We start from the raw sequence: 17,179 nt of genomic DNA on the forward strand, positions 1-17,179 counted from the left end.
GAAAATAATGTTGGTTTCTCTTATTTCAGACTGTGAATTAATCAGCAAACACACACAGACACACATACACTCATCTTTGCTGCGTGGCTTTTCGTCATCCCCATTTTTTTTCTTACCTGCAACCTACAAATTCGCCTCATCCACATCAATTGCATGTTTTTGTTGCTTTCCGCTGCCTTTGTTTGTCTCTATGCAGTTCAGTTAGATTAGATTTGGTTATGTTAGATTAGGTTGTTCTATGTATGTACTAGAAAGACTTGGATTATGTAGTGTGTGTGTGTGTGTGTGTGTGTGTGTGTGTGTGTGTGTGTGTGTGTGTGTGTGTGTGTGTGTGTGTGTGTGTGTGTGTGTGTGTGTGTGTGTGTGTGTGTGTGTGTGTGTGTGTGTGTGTGTGTGTGTGTGTGTGTGTGTGTGTGTAACAGAGTACCTACGTACGTGAGTAATGAAAGACGAAAGATGAGGGAAGAAAAAAGGGATAAAAGTGAACAGCTCCCCCCTTCCCCGTCTCTCTCTCTCTCTCTCTCTCTCTCTCTCTCTCTCTCTCTCTCTCTCTCTCTCTCTCTCTCTCTCTCTCTCTCTCTCTCTCTCTCTCTCTCTCTCTCTCAAGAGCTATTAAGAAGGCAAGGCAGCGACTGATGGTTATAATTAAAAAAAATAATTAGGCCTTGAGTGAAATTTATGTTTGCCCGGGTCGTGTTAGGGCTCTTACAGAGAGAGAGAGAGAGAGAGAGAGAGAGAGAGAGAGAGAGAGAGAGAGAGAGAGAGAGAGAGAGAGAGAGAGAGAGAGAGAGAGAGTGTGTGTGTGTGTGTGTTTCATTAATGGTGGCGGTGGAGGTGACATGTTTATGATAAAATAGAGATGATGACGGCATAGCGACTGTGTCTTCTGCCTATCTCTTTCATTTCCAGAGTAGTCAATGTCACCGAACCATGTTCTCTTAGTTAATGAAAGTACATCATTCATTTATTGCTTGCTTCCTTCATTTCCTGCCTGCCTTCCATCCTTCACTACTTCATTCCTTCCCTTAGCTCTGTCCTTCATTCCTCTTTTTTCTTCCTTCTCTTCCTTCCCTTTCTTCTTGCCTCTTATTTACCTCTTTTACCTCGTACCTTTTTTCTTCCTTTCCTTCATTATCCCCTTCCTTCCTTTCTTACTGCTTTCCCCCTTCCTAACATCCATCGTTCCCTTCATCCCTCCACTCCCTTCTTCACTTCCTTTTTTCCCTATTTCTTTCCCTCCCTTACCTCCTCCCTCCCTCCCTCCCTTCCCTTTCCCCACTCACAGCTCACCACCACAAACAGACTCGCTTAACAACAAATCCTATGGGATAAAACAAACAAAAATACCTCGGTCTTGCTCGCAGGGGAAAAATACACTAGGGGGGAAAAAATAACACACACGCGGGAATAAGAGGAGGAAAAAACGAGGGAAGCATTTTACCTTGAATCGCATGCAAATCAAGTCTTGAGGCGCGCCTGCTGAGTCACGGAAACATATTTTGTGTGCGAATTGCAGGGCCGGGGCGAGGCGTGGGGGATGGGGAAGTGTGGAAAGGAGAAGGAGATTGAGAAGGTTAGAGAAGGGCCAGGAGGGTATGGGAAGTAGGAGGAGGGAGTGAGGAGAGGAGAAGAAAGGAAGAAATGGGAAGTAGCGGTGGGGAGTGGAAAGGGAGAAGAGAGGGAAGGAAAAGGAAGTAACGGGAAGAAGTGGGAAGGGAGGAAAAGGAATAGGAAAGGAAAAGGAAAGAAAGGAAAGGGAAGAAAGAGTAAGAAAAAGGAAGTAGCGAAAAAGAGCAGGAAAAGAGAGAAAGAGAAAGAAGGGAAAGGAAAAGCAGGGGAAAGAAAGGAAGTAAGAGGAAGGAAAGGGAAGAAACGTGAAGTAGCGGAGAGAAGTGGGAAGGAAAGGGAAGAGATGGAAGCGAAAAGAAAAAAAAAAAAGGGGGAAGGGAAAGAGAGTAGCACGAAGGAGTGGGAACGGAGGAGAAGAGATGGAAGAGAAAGGAAAGAAAAATGATGTAGCGGTGAGTGGGGAAGGGAGGAGAAGAGAAGGAAGGGAAGGGAAAGGCACGAAAGTAACAGAAAGAAGTGAGAAGAGAGGAGAAGAGAGGGGGAAGGGAAAGGAACGGAAGGGAAGGTGGGGAAGTGAAACAGGACCTGTATTTCGAAACACTTAAGCCTCTCCTAAGAACTATTTTCAAAGACCACAGAGATGACCGATCGAGATTCACAGAGATGACCAATTCACAAACCAGAACCCTTATCAAACCATCACTAGAATCACGAGTACATTCTTGAAACCACGAATAACCTAAAATCAGGGCGAATATAGTCGAGGCGCCGAAACACTTGGGAATGTGAACACTGCCTGACTGGTGAGGGTGAGGTGCTGGGCAAGGTTATGTCACGTACCAAGACTTACGTAAAGGTCGCTTATCATATGACACTGCCATTTGTAATAAGGGAAAGAGGAAAAGGGAAGCGCCTTGAGAGAGAGAGAGAGAGAGAGAGAGAGAGAGAGAGAGAGAGAGAGAGAGAGAGAGAGAGAGAGAGAGAGAGAGAGAGAGAATATATGCAGGGTAGAAAGTGGGAAGTGAGATGCAAAATGAGTAACTAAAAGGAAAATAAACGTAAGTGAAGGGGAAGGCAAGAAGATGGAAGTGAGAAGCAAAAAAGGAGAGAGTGGGAAGGAAAAGAGGAAAAAAGAGTGCATAAAGAATGAAGAGACAGAGGGAATGGAGGGAAGACAAGGAGATGAAGGAGAGGAGAGGACGGAAGAGGAAGAATGAAAATTAGATTTAGAGGCAAGGAGACAGAATAGGTGAGATGAGAAACTAGGAAATGAGAATGAGAAGAAGAAACAGAGAAAAAGAAGGAGTGAAAGAAGATGTAAGGAAAGAGAAGGAATGAACAAGGGAACTAAAGAGAAGAGAAAAAAGGGAGAGCAAAGAGGAAATAAGCCTGAGATGAAAAAGACGGAGATGAATAGATGATGATGATGAAGATAAATGAAGATGATGAAGAAGAAGCAAGCAAAAGGCAAAAACGCAAGGAAAGAAAATTGAGGATAAAAAAGAAGCAAAAGAGAATGAAGGAGATTGTGCGTGGAAAGATAACTGAGAAAATATAAATGAACAAGAAGATAGATTTGTTTGCTCTTGTTGCCCTGTGTGTGTGTGTGTGTGTGTGTGTGTGTGTGTGTGTGTGTGTGTGTGTGTGTGTGTGTGTGTGTGTGTGTGTGTGTGTGTGTGTGTGTGTGTGTGTGTGTGTGTGTGTGTGTTTGTTTCCTTCAGTCCTCATTCACGTAACTCCATCTCTCTCTCTCTCTCTCTCTCTCTCTCTCTCTCTCTCTCTCTCTCTCTCTCTCTCTCTCTCTCTCTCTCTCTCTCTCTCTCTCTCTCTCTCTCTCTCCGCGCACACAGGTATTAATTAAGACTCCCAGATAAATGTGTTAAGCAACTGCGATTAATAAAAAAAATAAGAAAATAAGTGTACAAATAAACACAAGTTAACACGTACTAACAAAAAACAATTGCATCACAAATTTCACTCCGATCTCAATTGAACAAAAGTAATAAAATAAAAAACAAATCCCCACACAAAAAAACGCGAGAATATATGTACAACGAAAAAAAAAATTATATATATATATATATATATATATATATATATATATATATATATATATATATATATATATATATATATATATATATATATATATATATATATATATATAGTATAAAACCTTAATCAAAACGAGAGAATGTGTGTGTGTGTGTGTGTGTGTGTGTGTGTGTGTGTGTGTGTGTGTGTGTGTGTGTGTGTGTGTGTGTGTGTGTGTGTGTGTGTGTGTGTGTGTGTGTGTGTGTGTGTGTGTGTGTGTGTGTGTGTGTGTGTGTGTGTGTGTGTGTGTGTTTTAGGAAATTATACTCGTATTATGACAAAAATGGAATAATGAAAAAATAAACGATGATGAGGAGGAAGAGGAGGAATTAAAGAAGAAGGAGGAGGAGGAGGAGGACATTCTTACTCTTAAGGGCACTACACTCTTTACTTTCCTCCCTCCCTTCTCTCCCTCACTCCTACCCTCCCTCCCCCCAGGTAATCTCTCTCCGTTATGTGTCCTCAGGGGGCCCGAGGCTGACGAGGGAGCAGAGAGGAGTGTATGAATAAATATTTTCCTCATAATTCTTCCTATGGTAACTTAGCTTCTCTCTCTCTCTCTCTCTCTCTCTCTCTCTCTCTCTCTCTCTCTCTCTCTCTCTCTCTCTCTCTCTCTCTCTCTCTCTCTCATAAATCCTGATAAGTAGTGGAATAAAATAAAGAAAATTGAGAAAAATATAAAAAAAAGGTAAATTATTTGAAAAGTAAACTAAACAATGATTGAATTAAAATAAATTACAGGTGCAGTATAAGTAAAAATTTCAAATCTACACTCAATATCCACTCTCTCTCTCTCTCTCTCTCTCTCTCTCTCTCTCTCTCTCTCTCTCTCTCTCTCTCTCTCTCTCTCTCTCTCTCTCTCAAATCTCTCAAATTAAAAAGAACACTCAAATAAAAAAAAAACTTATTCCTTAACATACGAAGGGCACAAAATATGAAAAAAAATAAATAATAATAAATAAAATAGTAGAAATGACCGAAATCACTGAAAGCCAATCTATTCCCTGAGAAGAATAAAACTAAGCATGTTACTCCTTCGTACAGTATTCAGCTCACTAGATCAACATTGCCACGCGCAGCAGTTATAAGAACACTATGAAATTCAGTATTTACTCGCTGAAGGTAATAGTAGTGGTGGTGGTGGTGGTTGTACAATAGTAGTAGTAGTAGTAGTAGTAGTAGTAGTAGTAGTAGTAGTAGTAGTAGTAGTAGTAGTAGTAGTTATAACAACTTCAACAACAACAACAACAACAACAACAACAACAACAACAACAATATTATTATTATTATTATCATTATTAGTATTATTAGTATTATTATTAACAACAATTACTTAATGCTATTACACAAGGCGCGTTAATGTGTTGATATTAGCCAACAGTAGAACACCACTTACGAATTATACACATACATGCAATATTTAGGTGGTACTTATTTCAATACGGTTTCCCCCCTCCTCCCCTTGCCATCCCCTCTCTCTCTCTCTCTCTCTCTCTCTCTCTCTCTCTCTCTCTCTCTCTCTCTCTCTCTCTCTAGCCTTGATTATTTACGCTTCCCGTCTCATAAGCCTGTCTCCCTTTGTCACGTTCGTTCCCTTCCCTCTCTCCTGTCCCCCTCAAGTGTCCTCGTCTGTCCTCTCTAACGTCTGTGAGCCGCACTCCCTCCTCTCCATTTTTTCTTCTTCCGCTGATATTGAGCATGAAAAGAAGAAAGGCGGAGACGGGAAAGGGAGAAAGCGAGGGGATGAGAAAAAATGGGGAGAAAGAGGGACTTTGGGGATATCAAAAGAAGGGAGAATGAGGCTTGGAAGAGAAGAGAGAGAGAGAGAGAGAGAGAGAGAGAGAGAGAGAGAGAGAGAGAGAGAGAGAGAGAGAGAGAGAGAGAGAGAGAGAGAGAGGATGAGACGGATGGAAGAAGAGAGAGAAAAGAGAAGGGAGAAACAGGGAAGGAAGGAGAAAGAGGATGTGTTATTAAAAGAAGAGAGAATGAAACACGAAAAGGATAAAGGGGCCGGAGGAGCAGAATGGAAAGAATGAAGGAGGAAGGAATTTGAAGAATGGAAGATGAAAAGAAGAAATGGGGAAGGAAAGGAAAGCAGAAAATGAGAAAGCGAAGGGAAAAGAAATGAGGAAAAAAGGGAAGGTAGAAATTCAGGTATGAAGCATGAAATAAGAGAGATTAGGAAGGGATAAAACAGATGAGAAGGGAAAGGAGACTCTGTAGGGAGAAAAGACAAGAAAAGGGAGGAAATGAGATGAGGAGGTGAAGGAGGGAATTCTAGGAGGGAAGTAGGGAGAAGGGGAATAACGAGACAACCAGAAGGAAAAGGAAGGAATTCGAGAAGAGAAGTAGAAAGGAGAGAAAATGAGAGAGGCAGCAAGAAAAAGAAAGAAAAAGTAAAGAGAGAAGAAGGGAGAGATGAAGGAAGGAACAAGGAAGGAGGGAAGAAAGAAGGAGGGGGAGAAGAAAAAAAGAGGGAAGAAGGAAGCAGGGAAGGAGGAAGGAGAGATGAGGAAAGGAACACGGAAAGGAGGAAGGAAAGAAGGAAGGAGAGTGAAGAAAGAAGGAAGAGATGAAATAAGAACAAGGAAAGATGAAAGGAGAAAGGAAGGAGGAGGCAGGGAAGAGGAGGAATAAAAATAAATAAACAAAAAAAAGGAAGGAACAAGGATGGAGTAAAGAAGGAAGCATGGAAAAAGGAAGAAGAGATGAAAGAAAGAACAAGAAAAGAAGGAAAGAAGGAAGCAACGGTGAAGAAAGAGGTAAGGAAGGAGCAAGGAAGGAAAGAAGGATGGAGTAGGAGGCAGACTTCAGGGAGGGAGGTATTAAACACAAACAGGGACACGAGGATCGCTGATTCCCGGAGCATCAATCAATTCAGGTTTGCACAGTTGGACAGAGCCGATCCGTGTGTTTTTAAGCCACTGATCCACCATTAAAGCCCGACCCAGATGACGAGCAAACACGCCCTACAACCCACTCCTGAGCTCATTACGTGCTGGTGTGCTGTTAGTGTGGCATAATTGTTGTTCTACTTTCCTCCTCAATCTTTGGCTTTCCAACAGCCTCCTCTGGTACTTATTTGTTAGTGAGGGATTAGCAAAAGCCTCCTCTATAAATGAGAGAGAGAGAGAGAGAGAGAGAGAGAGAGAGAGAGAGAGAGAGAGAGAGAGAGAGAGAGAGAGAGAGAGAGAGAAGGGTAACAATTTTCCTTGTATAAACTACAGCCAAATACTATACCCATACGCATATATACTGCTACTATTATGCATTCCTACTACTACTACTACTACTACTACTACTATTGTTGGGACGGTACACTAACGACAAAGCCAAGAAAATGAAATGAGCCTTACTGACTGAATGCTGTTGTTTCGCGCCACGCATCGAGTAAAGAGAGTTTCGTACAGTCTAAACACTAAACCCGAGGTGTGGAAAAGTAACACCCAATTACTGCGTCAAAAGGAAGCAGCTGCAGTGTTGACGTGTCCTTTAATTGGATGCGCCAAAGTAACTCCCTCCGTTAACAAAGTATACTCGTATATTCCGCCTTTTGAGCAGATCATTGGACCATTTTCCGGCGCGCATATCATTCATTGCCTGCACCGAGGTATACGTATTCATATTTGTGAGGTAATTGAATCTTTTAAGCGAACCCCGCAACCGATCAACCTCCGTATTAAACCACGCAAACACAATTCATCACCATGGCAACGCGGCGCTGCTCAAAATGTGCCGCGCAACAACATGCAGTATAAGGCTTCGACTCAACCCGAACACCACTCAGTGGAGCAGTCTCGGGTGTTTTTCTGTACAAGATGCAAGGTGGGCAGGCAAGCCATGTCAAATTCTCGCGCCCAAGGGACGTGTTAACCAAAACCTGGAGAGAAACGTACTCGTGTTTCCTTCCGCCTCGTATGAATAATCCTGTCAACGTGGTTACGGTGTGTGTGTGTGTGTGTGTGTGTGTGTGTGTGTGTGTGGTCTTTTGATCTGGGTTGAATTCACTGTTTTTCTTTCCGCTGTCCAGCTTTTAGCATGTGAATTTTCCATGTAAAACAGCTGCTTAGTTTGTGTTACACCATGTAAAACAACAGTTTCGTTCATACTAGACTATGCTAACTTTCCATTCCGTAATAAAAAAAATGAAGACGGTTTACTACATGTTTGAATTGAGTGGAAAATTATATGAACAATGTACTAACATAAAAAAACAAACCTAATTAATAATAATGACCAAGAAAAAAATTAACGCGTCCTTAAAGAGAAACAAAAAGAATCGAATAGCGCAGTTTGCTATCAGAGCCTGCTTGAATTAAATTAAATTAAATAGAACAATCAGATCAAACTATCCAACACGTGAACTTTGGAATGAAATAAGGACCAGAACAGTCCAGTTGGTCATTAGTCGTTGGAAAAAAAGCAGTAATGACTCAAATTAAAGAAAAGAATGAATTCAAACTGGTAGATACATAAAACGAGAGAATCCAACAAATGTTTTACGAGCGGCGATTAAGTCCCCGGCACTGCTTTGCTTCCCGAGTCGCTGATGGAGGGAATCGAATAAATGTGTGTTCGCTATGGGGTCGAATTAGTGAGTTCCCGTAACTCTGGGCAGCATGTAAAGCATGGCTCAATGAGGACGTTCCAATGATTCGGTTTAGCTCTCCCACGAGATTGTGTGTGTGTGTGTGTGTGTGTGTGTGTGTACAGAGTTGTAATGTTTGTAAGGTATTGATAATTTCTATATGTTACTGTGAAAGATAACCAGTCAATAGGTATCATTACATTTAATAATATTTACAAAAGAAAACAAAATAAAGGAAAAAGAAAAGATAGGAGGAGAAAAGATGAAAAGCAAGGAGGAGGAGGAGGAAAGATGATGACAAAGACGAGGACGAGAAAGAAGAAAACATATGATATAAATAAAGTGTACTGGAAAAATATTTTTCACCCACCAGCAGTGTGTGTGTGTACAAACACGCCCTTGTAAACCACATCAACAAAAGATCTTGACAACATCAGCAGACATTTCAAACCTTAAAACCATCTCTCTCTCTCTCTCTCTCTCTCTCTCTCTCTCTCTCTCTCTCTCTCTCTCTCTCTCTCTCTCTCTCTCTCTCTCTCTCTCTCTCTCTCTCTCTCTCTCTCTCCGTCCCTCACAGCCAGTCTGCGGATCACCATAAAACTGCTCGCTTCCCACCACATTTCTCCCTTTTTTCTCCCTCCCTGGAAGGTCTGCGGCGCCGAGAAGAACGTATCATGCTCTCCATCAGCGCGCTTCAAAACTCGCTCCTCCTCAGCGTCCTCGGTAAGGTTCTTAAGTCGCCAGCTGACTTTGTTGTTAAGTGCAAGCGATAGAGACGCAGGCGAGGAGACGCGCACCGAAGGAAAAGGTCTTCAAACGGCGTCCCCGAAAGCAGGAACACTGGAACCCGGAATATCCTTCTTTTCCAGTCGAGTATTTTTCCAGGAATCAGAATACGACTAAATTTGCACCATTAGATACCGGTGTTTTATGTTTTTTTTTTTTTTTTTTTTTTTGTGTGTGTGGAAGGAGGGAGATGCGCAGGAGGAAAAAAATAAAGTTGCAGTGCCATTCATAATGAGGAATGTGGTTTAATTACGCTGTGTAATAAAAGAGCGAAATTATGCGCCTTTTTAAATGAATGAATATTGCACTATTAGCAGGAGTCCATCCCGCCGCCTCATCCAGACTGCCTCTTTCTCCCAATGGTTACAACGACCTTACGTGACACACGGATACACACTACACACACACACACACACAAACACACACACACACACACACACACACACACACACACACTCCTCTCCTCTAACTGACTGTCTTCAGCCTCTCTCTCATCGCCGCAATGTTGCATCTCTAGCTGTCTTCTACCGCTATTTTCATGCTAACTGCTCTTCTGATCTTGCTAACTGCATGCCTTCCCTCCTCCCGCGGCCTCGCTGCACAAGACTTTCTTCTTTCTCTCATCCCTATTCTGTCCACCTCTCTAACGCAAGAGTTAACCAGTATTCTCAATCATTCATCCCTTTCTCTGGTAAACTCTGGAACTCCCTGCCTGCTTCTGTATTTCCACTTCCTATGACTTGAATTCCTTCAAGAGGGAGGTTTTAAGACACTTATCCTTCAATTTTTGACTACCGCTTTGGACCCTTTTATGGGACTGACATTTCAGTGGGCATTTTTTTTTATTGGATTTTTGTTGCTCTTGGCCAGTGTCCCTCCTACATAAATAAATTTTTTTTTTTTTTTAAACACTTACATGGCATTAAATTAGTGGAGTATATGACTCCAGAAAGTCGTGTCTGCCGAAAAATAAATACCCACTTTAAAAGAATATTGTCCTACAATGGTTTAAAAGTCGTAACACAATAAGTTTGACTGTCCTCTCTTGCAGCTGCCCACGTTTTCTTGCGTTCTTTAAGTCCAAAACACCTGTACTGAAGAAGCAAACGAGTACACACAAACAGACATCTATGAGAGAGGGCTTGAGTATTCATAGGAAAATATACATCGTGTGGTTCGCTGGCTTACACTGCGTCACGAAAAGCAAGCCAGCGAACCACACGATGTATATTTTCCTCCTCTCACTAACTCTTCTCTCTCTTCCCTGCAAAAATATATTAAGCTTCTTCCTTCCTGCTTCTTGTAGTAAAGCGTTCACCTATTTTTACATTACCTGAAGGGCTTCCTTTCGTACTGACGCATCAGCCTTAGCTGGGATATTGTTATTGAAAACTTCATAGCTTCCAGTGCAATAATTACCTGTCCCCGGGCTTATACTAAAGCAGAAGAAAGCGCTACGAGCTGAATGAAGTCTCGAAACATTTTCAGGGAGAAATAGATATACTTATCTACAGGCATTAATTTTTGTTAATTTTACGGTGGACTTTATTCTGCTAGACATCCAGTATAATTTTCAAACTTATTTATTTATTTATTTATTTATCTATTTATTTATATAGTCCTCAATTCTACTTTATATTTTCTTCGATTACAGAAATTCACACTACCTTTCTTACAAAAAAAAAAAAAAAAAAAAGTCGTGAGTCACCCGATCTGGGGTACGAGAGATGGCATTACTCCTCCCACCAAGAAACTACGTAAGCCAGGGTCGAACTAGCATCTACTGGGCAGCTAGACAAGCTGCAACACACCGCCTCCTAGATCCAAAAATGTAAAAGTGGAGGTAGTGAAGGCACGATATTTGCAGCGTGACCTTTATGGTCATGTGTTGCCTTGGTCTTTGAGCCTCAGCGAGTCATTTTCTTACTGCCCTTCCCGTCCTGTGCGTCGTTCAAACGATTATCTCCCGAGATCAGGAGGCAGGCCAATGGTGCGGCGCGCTAGACACTGAGCCTCAGCCAAGCTGGGTAAAGATGACGCCTTGAATCCCGCCCCGTGCCATCACACTCCAGGCCTTGTCCATGTTGCCGAGCTCCTCATGACTGTTCGTCAGCCTTTCCGCTAGCGAGAGACTGCAGCTTTGCATGCTCCGGGGCGGCGGCACGGTGCGTCAGGCTTCCAGTGTTGTGTCCATCACCAGCCGCGAGAAATTAGCATTCTTTCATTGGGTTCAGGTCGACATAGCAAAATACGAAATTCAGTGCAGAGTGCTGAAAAAATGCATCTGTCCTTTATTAGAGAATAATTAATTATTGCATGGCGTGGTCGCCCCTCGGCCGCAGCACGCAGGTGGTCGTGGCTCGCGGCGCGCGGGACGACACAGTCACTGGTGGGTTGTCATGTTACGCCTGAGTGATGAGCACGCCATGAAATAATTAATTAGCATAAAACAGAAATGCACCATTTTCACTTTGCGTATTAGTATTTCCTGCTTTGCCCAGTACGCCCAGCTGTTGCCGCGCCACCAGAACCCGCGACTCCCCATGCCTCTCAATGACGCCCCACCACGCCCAAACGATGCCCTAAGCGGGAGTTGCTTCCAAAATAAAACATCCTATGGACAGGGACAAGAGCGAGTATAACGTCAAGTAAAACGCTGAGATAGCCAGTCAACACGGGCCTGGTGCAGATCGGCGATCAGATGGAGACGAGTCAAAGAAGGAAAAACGAAAACTACGTGTCTTACTTATTCCTTGCTATCGTTAGACCTGAACTGTAGTAATCATAATTTGGCAATTTCTTCGCAATTAAAACATCGCTACTAGTACAGAGCGCGCCATAGGCTGCCGAAAAAGGGGTGGGCACATAGTACACCCTCCAAATCTACCCGGATTGTTAAACTGGCCATTGTACCACGCTCAATCTGTGTGAATATATAACTAAGTATATGAATGTTTGGTGTCGGCAGAGAAGAGCCAGAAAATCTACCCCACAGCAACAACACAAGACCACCTGAATGGATTACCGCTGATAAGCTAATGCACCTCAGTATTCTGAGTAACGGTGCCACGTATAGGGTGAAAAACTTCAACATCACGAGCTAACCAGACTAGTGAATAAATCATGGACAGTGACTAATATGCCTGTGGGTTTTCTGTACTCAGCAGCGTGGATCTAAGCGTGAGAGAAAAAAAAAAAAAAAGAGAGAACAGACAAATCCAACAATCAAGGAGAAATGCACATCGACGATAATCAGGACGTGGTGTTTGCTTCCCTTCCCTTGGCGTGATACGTTACTATAAACTTTCCCCCTGCAACACAACGACCCGACATGGCGCTTGGCAACCCGGAGAGCTGAGCCAGGTTACCACAATCACGTTACCCCAATTAAAGATTCCTTCCATAATGTATACTGTGCTGCCAACTACTCGCTGGCATTTATTGTGGCAGCATGACTCAATCTGCATGCCAAAGTGTGAGAATCTGGACTGCCATGGTAGGAAGAGCTATATTGATTGCACTGCCCTCGTTGCCGCAGCAGTTACGGTTACGTGGCGCCGGTAATATTATCCCAAATCCAACCTTCGCAATGGCTTGGAAAAAACTGCGAAATTGAACAGCCGACTTTACACGAAAATCTCGGTATGATGGAAAAAAACCTTTACGTCATTTTATGAAACTAATTAATAAAATATTAGGAACATTTTTAGTCATCATAATTAAGTAGAAAGCAAGAAATGTGGCAAGACAAGTTAAATACTACACACATTATCCGATTTTCGGGTTTGGGATGTATCGTCACCCTTAGGACGAATGCTATTTTTTTCTCTCAATATAAGTTTACTTTATCCATTTATGCAATTAACATAAACCTTAGTAAATCCCGGCACATATGAAAGAAGCAATCATGTTTAGGTGCGAGATCTTTGCAGGACGCTGGTGAAGACTGTCTGTTGACATTGTGCCTCCCAACGTTTTCTCCGAGTTGCCTTTTTTTTCTTCTTCTTTGGAAATACAACCCATCCTTTCACACCTTGGATCTTCTTTAGTGATACGTTTGTGCAATCAACCGCAGCACATAAATAGATCGAATTTTTATAACAATACTGCAAATTCATATATATATATATATATATATATATATATATATATATATATATATATATATATATATATATATATATATATATATATATATATATATATATATATATATATATATATATGTATGTATGTATATATGTATATGTATATATATATATTTTTTTTTTTTTCTTTTTTAGTGTCTGATATCGGTCGGTTCTTTCGTCTCGGAACGGTTTCAGCCGTCACAGTATCCCTAGCGCACAAGTAATACTTGCTCGATTCTTTTCGGGATTTGCCAGACATAACATTAGTCTCTGAAGAAACCACTGGAAAAATGTTTCAAACAAAATATGTAGCAGGAGACCAGAAGTAAATGTGAAAACACTGAGAGCCTATTTGCGTAGTATTTAGTTTATAATAAATGCCCTGTAGAGTATGCATCACCAGATCCCGTGGATACTGTTAGCATAAACACTTGGGATTAGTGTTTTGTAGCATATTGATACAGTACATCAAGATGTATCACGAGAGCTGATTTTAGAATGTGCTTCGGAGAACTGTGGGAGCGTATTAGCCAGAACTACATTAAAACAGCCAGCGACCACCGGCAACTCAAACCATTGCGAACGCCTGGCATGGCCCGAAACATGGAGAAATATTACGATACGTTGGGTAAGAATCCACACTTACAACTAAGATTTCACTGTAATCTGACATACCGGTACTAACTCTCTAGGGGGATGATTAATAAAATTATCATTTAGTGGTGGATTTAAGGTTTCGAACTGGCACGACAAGGCAAGTCCGTCACCACCACCACCACCAAGAAAGGAAGGAGAGAAGGATCGCCATAAACGTCTAGTCTGTTCCCTTACCATCACCTAGACACACACCTTTACTACCCCAAGCAACACTCACCGCTCCGCTCCGTCTCTTGTCTGCCTGGTGGTCAATCCTCGACCACCATGTCCCGCACCTCGGGGTCCTTCACACAGCAACACTTCGCCACAGTCCCGCAGGTCTCACACTTGAATGTACACCCTACTCGCCAACTGCAGTTAATCCGCGGACTAGTAATAGCAGGTGGGTGCCGGTTGGTTGCTTCACCTTAGACGTGAGACAGCTTTCTTCCGCGCAACAAAGTAGTTCATTACACCAGTATTCAGTAATGACATAAGAACATAGAACATAAGAAATAAGGGAAGCTGCAAGAAGCGACCAGGCTTACACGTGGCAGTCCCTGTATGAAACACACCTACCTATTTCCATCTGTTATCCCCATCCATAAACTTGTCTAATCTTCTCTTAAAGCTCTCTAGTGTCCTAGCACTAACTACATGATTACTGAGTCCGTTCCACTCATCTACCACTCTATTTGAGAACCTATTTTTTCCTATCTCCTTCCTAAACCTAAATTTTTCAAGCTTGAACCCGTTATTTCTTGTTCTACCCTGGTTGCTGATCCTAAGAATTTTGCTTACATCTCCCTTGTTATAACCCTTATACCACTTAAAGACTTCTATCAGGTCCCCTCTTAACCTACGTCTCTCTAGAGAATGTAAATTTAAGAGCTTCAACCTCGCCTCGTAAGGAATACTCCTCATCCCCTGTATCCTTTTAGTCATTCTCCTCTGTACTGATTCTAATAGACCTATATCTTTCCTGTAATGTGGGGACCAGAACTGCACAGCGTAGTCTAGATGAGGTCTGACCAGCGCCAAGTACAACTTTAATATTACTTCCGGCCTTCTACTTTTAACACTCCTAAAAATGAATCCTAGTACCCTATTTGCCTTGTTTCTGGCTTCTATGCATTGTTTCCCTAGACGGAGTTCAGAGCTAACTATAACTCCTAAATCTTTCTCGTACCCTGTACCTACCAGAGTTTGGTTGTTTAATGTGTACCTATTGTGTGGGTTTCCTCTACCTACGCTAAGCACTTTGCATTTATTGATATTAAATTGCATTTGCCATCTATCCGTCCATTCATTCATTCTATCTAAGTCTGCCTGCAAGGCGATGGCATCCGATTCTGACCTAATTAATCTACTTATCTTTGTGTCATCCGCAAATTTACTAACATCACTACTAATTCCACTATCCAAGTCATTGATATATATATATTAGAAATAACAATGGCCCTAATACTGATCCCTGTGGCACCCCACTAATTACATGACCCCATTCGGATTTCGAGCCGTTTATTACCACTCTCTGTCGCCTGTTACCAAGCCATGACCCTATCCAGCCTAACACCTTCCCATCTATCCCGTGTGCCCTAACCTTTCTCAGGAGCCTTTGATGGGGTACCTTGTCAAATGCTTTACTAAAGTCCAGATATAAGATATCATAACTATCACCATTATCTACTGCCTCGTACACCTTACTGTAAAAACTTAACAAGTTTGTCAGGCAAGACTTCCCCTTCGTGAAGCCATGTTGTGACTGATTTATCAAGTTATGTTTGTCTAAATGTTCCCTAATGTTCCTCGTTGTTATTGACTCTAACATCTTACCTACAACTGAAGTTAAGCTGACAGGTCTATAATTAGACGCTAAAGTTTTATCTCCTTTCTTAAAGATGGGTACTACATTAGCCTGCCTCCACATTATTGGTACCTCACCCGACTCCAGTGATTTCCTAAAAACATAAACTAACGGCTCACTAATAATCTCTTTACATTCCTTAAGTACTCTGGGATATATTTCATCAGGTCCCGGTGACTTGAACTTTTTTAGCCTATCTATCTCCTGTTCCACTATCTCCCTAGTTATGGAAATATCTGTCAGCTTCTCATTCTCATCTGCTCTAAACACCTGTTCACTATCTAGCATATCCTGCATGTTTTCCTGGGTGAAGACAGTTAAAAAATAATCATTCAGAAGTTTACTTATCTCCTCCCCAGAAAGCTCCCTATCTGCTGCCTTTAATGGACCTACAGTATCCTTATTCTTCGTCCTGTATACCTGATAAAATCCCTTGGGGGTCCGTCTTCGCCTGGCTGGCTACCTTTAATTCATAATTGTCCTTAGCTTTCCTCGTTAACTTCCTGACTGTTCTAACTAATTCATTATATTGTGTCCTTAAAACTTCTTCGCCTGCCCTTAATCTCTTATATATATTTCTCTTACGTCCTATATAATGCTTTAACCTAGCAGTCATCCATTTAGGGTCATTTTTTTTGTGATCTTATTGTTCTATACGGGATATTTGCTAACTGACCTGTATGAACTTTATCTACGAAATATTTATACAATTCATCTACATTTTCTTCACCTAATCCCCTCATCTCGTCCCCTACCATCCTCTCCATTTCCTCATCTACTCGCCTCGACCTCACCTCTTTCATTTCAGCATGACCTGACATTCCAACATACTCACACCTATCCCCCCCCTTCCTCTTTCGTCCTCCCTTCCGGACACATCTTCCCTCCTCTTGTCCTACACCCTCACGCCTCACCTTACCTCTCTCATCCTGCCATAGACGTCCGCCACTGTTATATAATATCTATATCACGGTATGCTATGTTATGTTATGTTATGTTATATTATATCATATCAGTAGGGGGAGAGATATATATACCATTATTTCATACTGGTGTCATGCACTACTTCACACACCGTGACACACCGTTCTTCTCTCGCGGAAGAACGGTGTGTCACGTCAGAGCCTGCACAATATTTACGATTCTTAATTTTAAATAATACTTCTTACATGTACTACTCTTACAAATCACCAGATACAAAAAAAAAAAAAAAAAACACGCCAAACAAGATATGACAGCTGAGGTCCGTGATACACACAATGACCGTCTGGCTTCCCTTAAGGACAACGCTCTCCTCCAGTGAATCCTCTCGCGACCAGAGCCATTGGAACAAGGAACATACCCTGAATCACTTCTGCGCCGCGCCTCTGCTATTTTCAAAAGACTTCAGTTGAAGTTGCACGGGTTTTTAAGGTTATTTCTTGCTGTTCTAGTGACATATTAATAAGATTCCTACATTATCAGCAGGGGAAACTATCTCGAAAACCCCGCTAGTCATGTGTCCCTTAA

The 17,179-nt window shown here is 42.0% G+C and overlaps 1 protein-coding gene across 16 annotated transcripts in view; it reads right to left on the reverse strand.

The window, feature by feature from the left end:
* LOC135105136 (uncharacterized) overlaps positions 1 to 14,223 on the reverse strand; it is a 405,375-nt gene extending 391,152 nt beyond the window's left edge. For 8 of the 16 annotated variants that reach the window (XR_010270733.1, XR_010270727.1, XR_010270739.1 and 5 more), the window contains exon 1: positions 14,042 to 14,211. The gene's annotated coding sequence lies outside the window, so the exon portion shown is untranslated. Of the gene's footprint in view, positions 1 to 14,041 lie in introns of all 16 variants that reach the window. The other 8 variants (XR_010270726.1, XM_064013202.1, XR_010270732.1 and 5 more) reach the window with 6 other exon arrangements.
* Between the last annotated feature and the right edge of the window lie 2,956 nt (positions 14,224 to 17,179).

The sequence above is a fragment of the Scylla paramamosain genome, chromosome 1, assembly GCF_035594125.1.
Source record: "Scylla paramamosain isolate STU-SP2022 chromosome 1, ASM3559412v1, whole genome shotgun sequence".
NCBI classification, from domain to species: Eukaryota; Metazoa; Arthropoda; class Malacostraca; order Decapoda; family Portunidae; genus Scylla; species Scylla paramamosain.